This window comes from Oryctolagus cuniculus, chromosome 13, assembly GCF_051225735.1.
Source record: "Oryctolagus cuniculus isolate XC-2025 breed Fujian yellow rabbit chromosome 13, ASM5122573v1, whole genome shotgun sequence".
Classification (NCBI taxonomy): Eukaryota; Metazoa; Chordata; class Mammalia; order Lagomorpha; family Leporidae; genus Oryctolagus; species Oryctolagus cuniculus.
This window is the reverse complement of record NC_142879.1, coordinates 62,935,094-62,939,895: the sequence shown is the minus strand read 5'-3', so window position 1 is coordinate 62,939,895 and position 4,802 is coordinate 62,935,094. Positions and strand designations below refer to the sequence as shown.

Below are 4,802 nucleotides of genomic sequence, written 5' to 3'. Positions count from 1 at the left end.
GGAGGCAAGGACCCAAGCATTTGGGTCATATTCTGCTTCTTTTCCCAGGCCATTAGCAGTGGAGCAGCCAGGACATGAACTGGCTCTCTTTTGGGATGCCAGTATCACAAGTGGCAGCTTTACCCGCAACACCACAATGCTAGCCTCCACATTTACTTTCCAACAACAGCCAGTGAGGTCCTTCTTTAAAAACTTGGTCCACTTAAAATCCCTTACAGTTTCGAGTACCCTGTTCCACTCACTCCTAGCTGTCTTCTATCCCAGCAGACCTAGATTTGGGCCTCCTGCCATTCCACATGCTGCACCATGGCCAGGGGCACTTCTTCCTGCTCCTCTCACCCTTCTCCTTTTTAATGCTCCAACTCCTGGCATCCCATGGCAGTGTAGCTGCTGTAACCTTCCTGTAGGCTCTGGGAGCCAGTGGAGCATAACAATGTGGAGCACAGGCTCTGTGTTCAGGTGCCATAGGCTGATTACTTTCTCTGCTTCAGCTGGGCCAAGTGCTTCTCCTTTATCCTCCAGTGGTGACCTTTAATATCTCCCAAAATACATTGGAATAATCTGTTTGCTTGTCTGTCTCCTCACCCACCTAGAGTTTTTCAAATAGTGGGTCATAAAACCGAGTCAGTGCATGGTGATTGACATTAAAAGTGAGTAGGACAGAATATAAAAACAGAATTCATTTTATGAATCCTTGATATTTCTCAGCCCAGGTAAGCTCTATTGCAAGCCATTGTAATACCAAGTGTGGAGACAATGCTGGTGGCATTCATTGTGGGGCCCCTGGCTATAGATGGGCTGGGCAGTGTTCAAAGTGAGACCTAAAGGTGAGGTGAAGGTTGGAATCATATTAGCTTTGGGGCTCAGAGTCTCAAGTCTGCCTTGATGAAAACCTATGATTTGACCTGCTCCATTTCTGACCTGGGCCGGATCACCCCTCCTTATGCAACCTGGTGGTCCCCCACTCCCGGGAGGTCAACATATTGATGCAGAACTTAGTGTGGACACCTGGTCGGCATAGCACACGGCAACCCTGAACTCCTGGACTCAAGCGATCCTCCGGCCTCAGCCTCCCAAGTAGCTGGGACTAAAATAAATAAAATTGACACACCATTGGCCCAACTAACTAAAAAAAGAAGAAAAAAAGACCCAAATCAATAAAATAAGATATGAAAAAGGAAATGTAACAACAGACACCACAGAAATATAAAAGAATCATCAGAAACTACTACAAAGAATTGTATGCCAGCAAACTGGGAATCTATCAGGCAAAGACTTCTTGGAAAAGACCCTGGAGGCACAGGCAGTAAGAGTGCAAGGAGATGGCTCAGCTTGGGAGACTGCAAACATGTTACCCAATGTATCTGAGCACAGTAACAGAATGTGCAACTGACCATGGCTGTTGATTCCAAGAGAGGGCTTTCTACAGTAAGCACATTTATACTCACATCTTATTCTTTTACTGAAGCACATACATATTTTCCTGTAGGTGAAAGATCAGCCCAACGCTGGTCAAAAGTTAATTGTTGGGGTTTTCCTGGAATAATGACTGAGCTGGCTCTGGCAATGAGTCCTGTGGACAAGCATCCACTACTTCTCTGGTAGTGAATGCAGGAAAAATATCAAATGGACATGAACATCAGGATGAAGTTCCTGAAATCATTTTTAAAAAGTATTTATTTATTTGAAAGACTAAAATGATGGGGTGGGAGGGGCATCTTATGTCCATTAACAGCCATATCTGTGCCTGGCTGATATCCAGAGCCAGGAACTCCATCCTGGTCTTCCACACGAGGGGCAGGGACTCAACAACTTGGGTCATCTTTCACAGCCTTCTCAGGCACATTAGTAGGAAACCGGATCAGAAGCAGAGCTTCCAGGACCCAAAATGGCACTCTGATAAGGGATGCTAGCATCACATGTGGTATCTTAACCTCCTATGCTGCAATGACAACTCCCTGAAATCTTTTTAAGTCATTACAATACCTTTTTAGCTCCTACTGTGCATGACAGCTATACTCCGTATGACAGCTACTACTATACAAAATGGCAAGTGATCCTTACATCAACAGCATTGAGAATTGGAATAAGTTTGATGTTTTTTAGATGTTGATTTGTTGGCTGTATATGCATCCACTAGGAAAGATGTTCGATCTGCTGGTTTCTGAGTGTCTTCCATGTATCTAGCAAGCTATTCAATGTGGTTCCTGTGGTTCTCATCTTTTCATGCAGTCTTGAGTAATTTTCTGTCCCCCAGTCTGGAATGGACAACCCATGAGCAGATACAATGCTTAAAGGACTTTTTCTCTTTTCAATGCTGATGACAGTGAACCTCAAACTTCTCAAAGCTGTAAAACACTGTTTTCAAATGAAGTCTTATCTGGAATCATAAACATATAAAAAAGAAATTAGAATTTTACAAAGCACAGATGCTATTCTGGTTGAAAGGGTTTGCAAGTGGAGCCCATGTCCCCAATCACCAAGATCTTCATGCGTATCTTCTGGGCTCTTGAGAGCTTCTGGGACATTCAGTGGAACACAAAACCAATCAGCATCAGTCACCTATGCCAAGGTGCAGAATGTTGCTAATTGTTATATAACTCATTCCTTTGTTATTCATACCATTACAAGGTTTATTACCAAGTTGAAGAATTGGTATCGTTATTGTCATGTCCATTCTGCAGAAGAGGAAATTGAGGCTTAAAAAGTTTAAACATCTTCAGGTAGTAGAGCCTGGGTTTAACTCTGACCTGACTCTGAAGGCACCATTCTCAACCTTCTGTCACTCACTCGTTCAGCAAATATTGACTGTGCACCAATTAGGGGTCAAGCATGCTCTAAGCAGAAAAAACAAATGAGACTTCCTACCCTTGTGCAGTTGACAGTTTAATTGGATGGTTGGGTAGGATACCGACAATAAGTAAAATAATCTGGAAATTGTAGGTTAGATGATGATAAGTGCTCTGAAGGACAATAACATGGGAAATGATAATAGAGAATGTTGGGGGGGGTGTAAACTATAAATAGAGTCAGCATAGGCCTAATAAACAAGGCAAGAACTGTAACATTTTAACAAGTTTTGAAAAGTCAAATAAAGGAAGATACTGTTAAACCAGAAGTTATTAAATCATATTGATTAAACTAGATACATGGTAAAACAAATGAGATCTTTCAAGCAAGCCTTTTCAGTGGATGAAACTTACAGGTAATAGTTAGCCATGAATATATATTTTTTAAACTTTTATTTAATAAATATAAATTTTCAAAGTACAGCTTTTGGATTACAATGGCTCCCCCCTCCCCATAACTTCCCTCCTACCCGCAACCCTCCCATCTCCCGCTCCCTCTCCCATTCCATTCACATCAAGATTCATTTGCAGTTAGCCATGAACATATTTTAAGATTCATTAACAGTGGTTTTCCCTTGTCGGCATGTTTGTCCATAGAATAGAAATTTCTTGCTATAGGTGAAAAATTGCTCATGGACATTTGTTTGGGGTGTTTTGCAAAAGCTTTGGGAATAGGGTGTTCCACTTGTCAGTGGCAATCACTCAGAGTGTGCTCATTTTGATGGTGACTTCTGGTTTTGATTAGGAAGGTTTTCCTTGCTGGTTTCAGCCAAAGATTGATGCATTCTGCTCCAGTTTGCTTGTCAGCTGTGCTACTACAAATCTAGGTGAAATCTGATAAACCTAACACTGATTAAAACTGAATCTTTGAGCTGTAAGATGGGTTAAGGCATAATTGCTTAGCAGAACTATTTTATTTCCCTCTTTCAGAAATGGCTTACCAGGAAAGCCTAGTGCAAGACATATAATTTGATTTCAAATTTCTTAATTGCCCACGAACATAGGCAATTTTGCTCCATAAAAAAGTGCCTGAGTTTTTTTGTGAAACCATGTTACATTGTCTGTAAGTCACATATAGTAAAAACTGTATGAACAGATCACAAAGCCAATAGCAAAGGAAAAGGAAGACCTGAATTTTTGCCGTTAAGCCTGGCTGTGAGTTTACAGCTTTGGAAGCAGAGGAGGCCTCTGAAATCAACTAGAAAGGCTCATGAATGTGACCAGGGAGCTATTACTCATACAGCAGGCTTTCCTATATGGGCAAAACAGAACTTTCCACACAGTACAGTTCAACAAGCTCTGACTGAGCAACTACCATGTAGGCCTTGGACAAGATGCTGAGTTTACAGTGATGAACAGGGACTGTTGAGTAATTATAGGGTGGTTGAGCATGTGCTTCAAAGTGTAAACTTCCGTGGACTAACAAGACGGCAGTACCTTCCAATGGGATAATTTCTTTGCACTAGAACATTTTCTCCTAAAAGTCCTTGTCAAACGAAAATGTATCACCTGGAAAGGGGTACTCTAGTAACCAGTCTTTGTGTTAGCAAAGCTCAGGTAATATGTATTGAACAACTGCTGTGTGTAAGTGTTCTCAAAAATTTATATTTGTAATGAAAGGAGAGAGAAACAGCCTAAAAAATATTTAGATGATGTGTCAGTGACCGGGATGAAGGGATGGGGAGAGATGGGGTGGAGCATGACTACTTGTACACAGGGCTGTCAGGAAAGAGCTTGTGCTTGGTAGTGAGGAGGCATGGAGCAAAGACTGAAAGAAGCAAGGGAGGGAGGAAGAGACAAGCTGCAATCTGGGCACAGGGTGAAGGAATGCCAAGGCCCTGAGATGGGAGATACTCTTAAAAAATAGGATTTATTTATTTGAAATTTAGAGTTAGAGAGGGAAACACACACATACTGAAATTTCATCTATTGGCTTACTCCCCAAGTGGCTGT

At 41.8% G+C, this 4,802-nt stretch overlaps 1 non-coding gene across 1 annotated transcript; it reads right to left on the bottom strand.

Moving 5' to 3' along the window:
• Positions 1-833: 833 nt before the first annotated feature.
• LOC149122625 (signal recognition particle RNA) lies at positions 834-1,118 on the bottom strand. Its single transcript, XR_016220040.1, has one exon.
• Between the last annotated feature and the right edge of the window lie 3,684 nt (positions 1,119-4,802).